The sequence below is a fragment of the Sebastes fasciatus genome, chromosome 1 (genome assembly GCF_043250625.1).
Source record: "Sebastes fasciatus isolate fSebFas1 chromosome 1, fSebFas1.pri, whole genome shotgun sequence".
NCBI lineage: Eukaryota > Metazoa > Chordata > Actinopteri > Perciformes > Sebastidae > Sebastes > Sebastes fasciatus.
In genome coordinates, this window is record NC_133795.1 from 968,627 (window position 1) to 978,740 (window position 10,114).

Below are 10,114 nucleotides of genomic sequence, written 5' to 3' on the forward strand. Positions count from 1 at the left end.
ACTACTACTACTACTACTACTACTACTACTACTACTGTTACTACTACTACTACTGCTACTACTACTACTACTACTACTGTTACTACAATCAGGGTCTGAAATGATCACCCGCCATCCGCCAAGTGCAGTTAAATTGTTGGCAGTGGCGGGTGAAATCATCAGGACTTCCGCCACTTTAGCAGGCAGGGAAACCGCTAGTGATGGAACAGAGAACCGTAGTTGTCCTCTTTCTTGGCATCTCATGCCTCCGTGACCATCGATTCCTCTTATTGATGCTTTCCTACAGTTACGCTGCACAATGACGCAGACGCACGCTTCTTCCCCCGCCGCTTGTCAGGCACTTCAACCACAGCACCGCTGCATCCAACGCACTGATCCTGTCAGTTAATGATCGATTAATGAGTGTTGCTATCGGTCAGAAAAAAAATTCCAAATTAGCATCCCTAATCTCAACTTTGAAGTTTTAAAATACTCCAACGGTCACCTAAAGCCACAATTATACTTCTGACGAACATGTAAGTATGCAAGCAAGGTAATATAAACAGAGCCACGTGCACATCTGCTCTCTGTGTCCACATCCATTTTTGGACTCATGCCCTCTATGCAGAAACTAAACCAGACTTTCACTTTCCGGACTCTCAAAATAACTCAGCTCAGTTTCCTGGTTCACTAAACCACCACCTGTAAATACTAACTAAATCCCTGTTTCCTCTCATCTGTTGTGTCTCACTTTACAGCAGAACATAAAGGACGGGATACTTTCCACACAGAACCTTTCACTATCCGTGCTAATAGGATACCTGAGTTCCAGAACTCCAATACCCACAAACATCTGTTTATCCCTGAAAAACATCTGGCCTAAATAATGTCCAGTATACTTTTACCACCAACACTAAACATTATTCCTTCTAATTCATGTTCAGCTAAATGTTTGACATGCAAAGCCCTTAAAGTAGAATGTATATGTGTGTATGTATAGGTATGTATGTATGAATGTATGTATGTATGAATGTATGTCAATGGTATTAGTGAGTAAGAGAGTTCTTTTGTAGTTCAGTTGCAGCTCAGGAGGCCGACTGTGCTGTGGGGGTGAACCATCACATCACGTGTCCTCCTGCTTCAACACTGACCTCAGGCAAACACACCGGCTTCATTCACGTCGGAACAATTGTAGAACACACACACACACACACACACACACACACACACACACACACACACACACACACACACACACACACACACACACACACACACACACACACACACACACACACACACACACACACACACACACACACACACACACACACACACACACACACACACACACACACACACACACACACACACACACACACAGAGAGAGAGAGACAACATGAGCTGCATGTGGCGGAGGCATGAAGAGTTAATAATTCACACCGGTTCAGAGCACTTCACTCTCGGCTTCAAAGAGATTTCAACACTCAAATCTGTTTTACAATCCACAGCACTGCGTTTATATATCTGGGTCCCCATTTACATATGTGAATAATGAAGAGGCTACCCAGCCTAATTAAATCCTCAGAGAGGAGCCTTCTGGTTATCAAAGGAAATCCTAAAAACATGAAGGCTGTGCTGATTCAGATAATGGACGTTGAGAGAGAGCGGAGCGTCTTCCTGTCCAGCTCAGGGCTTCGTGTTGTAATGTTCCCTGTAAGCAATATGCAGAGATCTGAGTCAATGTGACGACAGACAATCAGGTGTGAGTTTCTAGGTGCTCCTCATACCAGCCTACCCAGTAACACACACACACACACACACAGGAAACCATCAGATATTCATGCTGCTGCTGGGACTTCTGGGGGATTTATTTAAATCAGCCTGAAACTCTACATCAATATGCAAAAACAACTAAATCAGCCCCTCGGAGTTGTCTTTTTATCTTCATCTCAATGTTTGTATAACTGCAAAATCACTGCAGGAACTCGTCATGGAAAGGCCGGCAGTGTTTTTTTTAACGTGTGATTAATTTGCAGGTCAATATATTCTTATCATGAATGCCGCGATAATATTATTACTTTTGTCAGTTTCAAGTTATTTCAGTGACCATTGTGGGTTTTTCTTTCTTTAACGGAAGGGTACCAACAATTTTGCCTACGTGTGTAAGTTACATTATCGACGTTTGTCACATTTTTTATTCTGGTTTGTGACGTGTTTTCTGCGGTTGTTTACGTGCTTATTTTAAGCCCAACCATGACATTTTCTCTTACCCTAACTAAGTCGTTTTTTTGCCTTAATCTAAGTTAGTGGTTTTCTTGCCTAAACCTAACTGCTGACGTTTGTGTGGCGTACAAATGACACACGAAAACGCTAAAAGTGGAATGTCCATGTCCATGGAATGAGACTGGGTATATGTCAGGCCTGCTATCTTGAGGTGTCCTACAGCGTGGTGGTGGTGGTATCCAGCAGGAGGGGCACCTCGTATCAGATTCGGTGCCCATCTTTATCCCCCTGCTCAGGGTTTGCACCACCAGCATATTGTCCCTAATCTTGGTGCATCTGTTGGCTCACAAAGCCCCATTAAACAGCCAGACCACTCTGATAAGGTTACTGACTTAATGCTCAGGGACATAATTAAATTGAGTACTTAATCTGGCCATGGGAGAGGAGGAGCCCCGGACCCCCGCCGGGCCAGCAGAGCGTTCACATGTCCAGTCTCGGCTGCCTTTCAAATAACTTGTACTTTGATCCCCTTCGGGGAGATCGTGCTCTCCGACGGGCGAGATCAAAACGTTCACTGTCATTTCCTGTCAGCTGACTTCACCTGGTGGCTTCAACTTCCATTTAAACGTCAGGGAAATGAGTTGTTAGGAACATCCCTACTTCTAGGAGAAACTGTCTGGGAAGATGCAAAGTTATCTCCATATTTAATATAAACATATATTCAGCTATGTATCGGGATTTTTTATTTTACGATTTCTAAATAGACGTTTTAATACCAGAACAGATATATCTGCTTCATCTGAGTCTATGTGGCGGTAGAAGGAAGTTACCGCTTTTATTGTGGTAGTCCGAGTAAGGTGACGTCATATCCGCTCCGTATCCGTCAACCAAAACAAACCTCAGAGAGTGTAAAACGTTGAAGGGTCGTCATGGATACGACCTGCACCCTCCCATGTTAAATCCAGCGTGGTAAACACTACACATCCAGTAAAGGATGGAAACACTTTGGGTTTCACACATTGACAGGAAAAGCAGAGCTAGACAGAGCAGAGCTAAAGCTGCATGCTAACTCTGTCACGGACAGGAAGCGTTACGGTATGGAGGTAACGTTATGGTACGGCGGTAACGTTATGGTACGGAGGTAACGTTATGGTGGTAACGTTATGGTATGGAGGTAACGTTATGGTATGGAGGTAACGTTATGGTACGGAGGTAACGTTATGGTACGGAGGTAACGTTATGGTACGGCGGTAACGTTATGGTACGGCGGTAACGTTATGGTATGGAGGTAACGTTATGGTACGGAGGTAACGTTATGGTATGGAGGTAACGTTATGGTATGGAGGTAACGTTATGGTATGGAGGTAACGTTATGGTATGGAGGTAACGTTATGGTATGGAGGTAACGTTATGGTATGGAGGTAACGTTATGGTATGGAGGTAACGTTATGGTACGGCGGTAACGTTATGGTGGTAACGTTATGGTATGGTGGTAACGTTATGGTATGGAGGTAACGTTATGGTATGGAGGTAACGTTATGGTATGGAGGTAACGTTATGGTACGGCGGTAACGTTATGGTGGTAACGTTATGGTATGGTGGTAACATTATGGTATGGAGGTAACGTTATGGTACGGAGGTAACGTTATGGTACGGCGGTAACGTTATGGTGGTAACGTTATGGTATGGTGGTAACGTTATGGTATGGAGGTAACGTTATGGTATGGAGGTAACGTTATGGTATGGAGGTAACGTTATGGTATGGAGGTAACGTTATGGTATGGAGGTAACGTTATGGTATGGAGGTAACGTTATGGTATGGCGGTAACGTTATGGTATGGCGGTAACGTTATGGTATGGAGGTAACGTTATGGTATGGTGGTAACGTTATGGTACGGCGGTAACGTTATGGTATGGCGGTAATGTTGCGGTGGAGCCGTCCGTCGCTTTCGTCTCCGTGGTCAAACGGGCCGACGCTACGACTGTAGAGCACCCAGATACTGACATTTGTGTTCTCTGCATTCAAACGGCCCCGATGGAGCTGACCATGGATGGATAAAGAGAACGGAGCTGACGGGAGAGCTAGAGACCACCTTGGAGAAGTTAGAGGAAGTAGACACGTGGGACTACGTCCGCTTTTCAAAATAAGATGTTAACAAAGGGAACTGTAGATACTAAATACATCTATGGAAATCAGATTTATTAGATTATATTCACCAGAAGTATAAAACATTACATGTCCTTTATAAATTAAATATAAAACACCACTAATCTGTGAGTGAAACGTCTTTATTCTTTCATTTTGGGGTTGCTGGATTAATAGAAATTAACAAATTAATAAATGATTCCTGACAATGATCCTGATCTATTTGACTTCAGGACATCTCTGACTACAGACATGCTGAAAATCAAACATTTTTACTGGATTCATTTAGAGATTTTCCAAAGTAAAAGTCCCTAGAAGTGTCTGATTTAACTCTTTCATGTTCTAGTATTTAAAAAAGTTAACAAAAATCACAATAAAATGTAATATCGAATCGCAATACTCATCAAATCAGCACCCAAGTATGGTGCTAGTATTGAATCAGGAGATAGGCGAATCGTCCCAACACTAATATCTGAACATTATCACGTCTCCCCTCTCTTTACGATGGCTGGTTCTTCACCCTGCCTTCCAGTCTGGCTGTTCGGAACATCTAAAAACACTTTTGATTTCCACCTAGGTCTGTCTACACCTCTGTCTGAGCATAACCCCAACCTTACTTGTCTCTATATCACATCTGACTTGGCACCCTGCGGTGACAGCTCTGTCCTGGCAGTGATGTTCACAGATACTTAATCAACGCCCAAAGCTGATGATCATCCGCAGCCAGTCACAGTTTATCATACCCCCGGTCCATCCTCCATGTCTCCCCACCTGTTCATCACCAGAACAACAGCATCAATGACACAACGGAGGCCAAGAAAGACAAATCACGAGAGCGTTCCCTTATCCTCTCAGAGAACATTAACCCTTGCTTCAGCTGATGACCACGGTTGACTCCAGTCTGTGTTAAGGTTGTTTGTTTGGTTTTGACACCACATGCTTCCTGCGGTCCCTCCAGCTGCCACACACAGAAAACACAGTCGACACCCAACCCCCGTCACCTCTTGACCTTTGGCACCTTGACTGTGACAGGATTTGTTTATTGGAGAAGCACTTTAACACCTCGGCTGTCTGTTAAACGCTGACATCTGTAGAGTCGGTTGCTACGTATTAATCCAGTGAAATTAACTCCATGAAAGAATTTTTCTTTAGTTCAATGCTGAGAAATTAAAGGGAAAATCTGACACCTTTTATTTGGATGATTTGAATCAGTGTTGATGGAAAATGTTCGGGCTGCGCCCTCTTCAACTAATCAGTCCTTTCGGTCTTAGTCGACATTTCTTCAGTCAATTAGTCATTTTGATTATAGTTCTTCCTTTCATCCAACTATGTCACTATCAGGTCAAATGACGGCGCTGGACGCAGGAAGAACAGAGTTTGCAGCTTTCTCAGTCAACACAGCAGCACTGAGGAATTAATTTGCTTCAATCGACTACATTTACCATCAACACTGATCCGTAGAAACGGTCCCTTTAAGTTTGACTCACTTTATCACTCCTGCGTTATTCCACAGACACACAACACAAGAAGATAATCAACCGGCCAGGAAATTCTTCTTTGTCATTTTCCTTGAAATGCCAGAAAGTCTATTTTTCTCTAAAGTTAACCAAACTGAAATGATTGATACAACAATTAGTCATTTTCATTGATCTGGCACCTTTTAAAAATTGCATTTTTTCCATCTCAGGTCACAGCAGGTCAAGCCTTCAAAAAGGTCAAATGTTCACACCATAATGATGGCATTTATACACAAGGTCAAAGGTCATTCTACAAGTCCAGACAGCTCTGGTGTCTGACTTTATCCAGGTACAAGAACGTGCTGGCTACTAGTTCTGCTCAGAGGCAGTGACAACATGTGCTCCACTTAAGTCTCACAGACTCTTAAACATCTGTAATGCACACACATTATCTGACATGAACTTTAACTTAAGGAAGCAACGGAAAACTCATACTTGTTGTCACACAGCTGCAGCCTCTCAAGACAGAATTAACCATGTTACAATGCTCCAAATGCTGTTCAAAATAACTTCATCCCCAAAACGGGTTGTTGGTCTCACACATGTTTAAACAAATACTTGCAGGGATTAACCACATAGAGTTGCAATTTTTAAAAATAAATGGCATTAAAGGGATAGTTCAGGTGTTTCTCAGTGGGGTTATATGAGGTTCTTCTCCATAGTCAGTGTGTTACCTACAGTAGATGACGGTCAGCACGCCTCCAGTTTAGAGAAACAGACAGGAGTTACTGCACAGAAGTAAAGCAATGTGCAAAAAGGGCTGTCTGACAGCAGTACATTACTTTACTCCCGTGCAGTAACTCCTGTCTGTTTCTCTAAACATCTACTGTAGGTAACACACTGACTATGGAGAAGAACATCTACTGTAGGTAACACACTGACTATGGAGAAGAACATCTACTGTAGGTAACACACTGACTATGGAGAAGAACATCTACTGTAGGTAACACACTGACTATGAAGAAGAAGCTCATACAACCCCACTGAGAAACACCTGAACTATCCCTTTAAGTTTTGGGTTTTAACACCGGAAACAAAAAATAAATGTGAAAAACCTGATATGACGACTGATTTAGAAGTGCAGTGGATCATGTGAGTGTGCAGGGCACACCCTAGATTTCCCAATGCTACCAGCAATCTAAAATAAATGAGCAATCATCATCATCATCATCATCATCACCACCGGGAGGGCATATTCCATCTCATTTCCTGGCTTATACTAAGCCACCAATTCTGTTATGAGGCAAGAGGAGACAGATGGTCGCGATTTAAGACGGCACTAAACTGAGAGAGGAGAGGAGACCATCACCCACGGGACACACAAACACAAAAGGTCACTCTAACTGTGACGGAGCGTCGGCCAGGACACCTCTTAACCAAGTGGAAACACAATCACATATTTTACAAGTAACTGAAGAAGTCCTGAGTCTGACCTCTGACCTTCAAGAGTTCCACTATCAGCCACCACAGCACCAATCATCTCTGGTCATTTCTGATTGAACTGCCTTCATTTGCAGTTTAATTTATAAAGTGGCACATCAGTGTGATGGGACAAATTATGAAGTAGCTAATGCTTTCCTGAAAGAACAATCATCCTTGATTGCAATACAGTTCTCATCTCATCCTGCTAAATGAATGATGATTTTAAGATGTGATGAAGTTATGAGATGCATCATTTTGATCCATCCACTGATTTTCTGAGGCAAATGTTCCATGAATTACGAATTATGTTTTGTGTTATGTGTAGACAAACACAAATACTCCACGAAATATGCATATATTGCATACAGTATAATGCAATATATGTGTAACGAGTTATTAGGCGTCTCTGGTAAATTCGGTTCACATGATACAGAAATAATAACATACATTAATTAAAAGAACTATTTTATTTAATCTGACTGAGCAGTTAATCACTGAATCCTCATTCACCTTCAGCTGCAACGATTAGTCGACTAATCGACTAATCAATTAGTCGACTAATCGACTAATCAATTAGTCGACTAATCGATCGACAGAAAAATAATCGCCGACTATTTTCATAATCAATTAATCATTAAAGTAATTTTCATGCAAAAATTGCAGAAAATGCTGTTGATGATTATTCTGTATTAATAATCTAAATCTGCAAAGTAACTAGTAACTAAAGTTATCAAATAAAAGAAAGCAGCCTGAATGAAACCAGAGAGGTGAAAGGGTTAAACATGCTCACTAAGATGTTTATAGTTAAAACTTGTTCAAATATCTTCATTGATATTAATGTTCACATGACAGTGGATCGCTCATTCAGCGGGAAACAAGTGTTGAATGAAACATCCGCAGTTTGAGCTAACAGAGAGAATATCAGAGAATATCAGAGACACTAGAAAAGCAATTTGTGAATAAATGTCGGTGTGAATGCTGAAGAGCTGAAGAGCTGAAGAGCTGAAGAGCTGAAGAGCTGAAGAGCTGACGCTACGCTGTGATGCTGGCTGAAATGTTGGGAGAAGAAGATGAAGTAGTAGGAATAGATGGAAAAGTGCTAATGGGTTTAATTTATATGAATTCCATTGAAAAGTTGAATAATACCAATAGTGTATAAAAGATGTGGAATATTTAAAGGTTTTTGAAGAGCTGATGCTAAACTGCACAGCTGGCTTTAATCTGTATGAAGAAGGAATCAGAATCAGAAGATTATGAATCAGTAAATAAAAGTTGTAATTGAATGAAAAGCAGCAGAAGCATTATAAATAGTTAGTTCCGAGTTCCCTGTTAAGAAAGTTACCTTCTGGGGCTTTTATTTTGAAAAACTAGGTGAATCCCTAGTTTCCTGTTAACATACAAAAAGGGGGATTTTACCACCAAGCTCCAAACAAAGTTAAATATTTCAACAAGTACAAGCGGGATGAATGGAAGTTGAATAACAGCCAGAATCTATGGAAGATGTGGAACATTTTACAGTTTGAATGAAGTTTCTATGTTGAAAAATGTGGAACGAGTAGCGATGCAAAAACAAGAGGTCTGAATAAAAAGAAAAAGAAACTCAGTAGAATAACACACACACACACACACACGCACGCACACGCGCACACACACACACGCACGCACACACACGCACACACACACACGCACACACACACGCACACGCACGCACACACACACACACGCACACACACACACACACACAAAGTACTCTCTCAGTAACTCACCTGGTCCTCTAGTGAAACTCACTTCTTCTCTCCTCGGTTCACGTTAATCTCTGGTTTCATTCAGGATCCAGTCCTTCTGCAGCCGGTACCGGTACTATTACTACTATTATTATTATTATTATTATCAACCAAACGTTACAGATCACAGATTCCACCTGGTCCAGACCTGGTCCAGACCTGGTCCAGACCTGGTAACGTGGTTCAGACTGAGAGTCTCTCAGGAATCCAACTTTCACCAGTTTTAACGGAACGCTCCTAAACGCACCTCAGAGGAGACAAATCACAGCTTTAATCCGTCCAGTAACAAGTCCTGCTGGTTCTGCTGGGTTCTGCTGGGTTCCTCTGCTCGGCAGGTTTGTCCTCCACATGGAGCCGGTGCTGGTAGCGGGTCGGTGCTCTCAGACTCACAGAGACAGAGACAGAGAGAGACAGAGAGAGACAGAGAGAGACAGAGCAGACTCTCTCTCAGAGTCAGAAGGAGTTATTTTGTCAAACGGGGGGATACCATGATGCCTTCAGGAGCTCCTCGGATTTTCTAAAATCTATGGAAGTTTTTATTGGACTTTATTAGATAGATAGATAATAACTTTATTGATCCAGCATCAATAAAGTTTCCAGCATCACAGTTCCATAGTGCAAAAACATGTTAGTAAAAAGGCAGTAAAAAAGTTAGTAATGCAAAGAACAAAATAATATACCAGATATAAATATACAAGATGAAAACTGTTAAAAGTGAATATAGTGCAGAGTAACAGCTGTGACACACGACTATTAAAACAGTGAATCTAGTGCAGAAGAGACTGTTAAAAGTATTAGTTGTAATCCACAGAAGACATTCCACAAATATATAACATGATCTGCAAATACTTCACTACCCACAAACATGTGTTTCTGTATTTGTGTTGTGTAAAGTCACATCCACTAAAAATACAGGGCGATTTGCAAATACACATAATTTACTCTGTAAATACGTATTTTAAGGTTTACATGTAAAGTGATATCTACACATTTGTGCATCTGTTTCTAGAAAATAAAGTAAATTATGCATACAGAGCTCA

General features: G+C 41.6%; 1 protein-coding gene across 3 annotated transcripts in view; it reads right to left on the reverse strand.

Annotated features, from left to right (window-relative positions):
* The window catches only part of plxnb1b (plexin b1b), a 129,492-nt gene extending 119,973 nt beyond the window's left edge, over nucleotides 1-9,519 (reverse strand). For 2 of the 3 annotated variants that reach the window (XM_074617092.1, XM_074619561.1), the window contains exon 1: nucleotides 9,057-9,519. The gene's annotated coding sequence lies outside the window, so the exon portion shown is untranslated. The remainder of the gene's footprint in view (nucleotides 1-9,056) is intronic. The other variant, XM_074617917.1, reaches the window with a different exon arrangement.
* Between the last annotated feature and the right edge of the window lie 595 nt (nucleotides 9,520-10,114).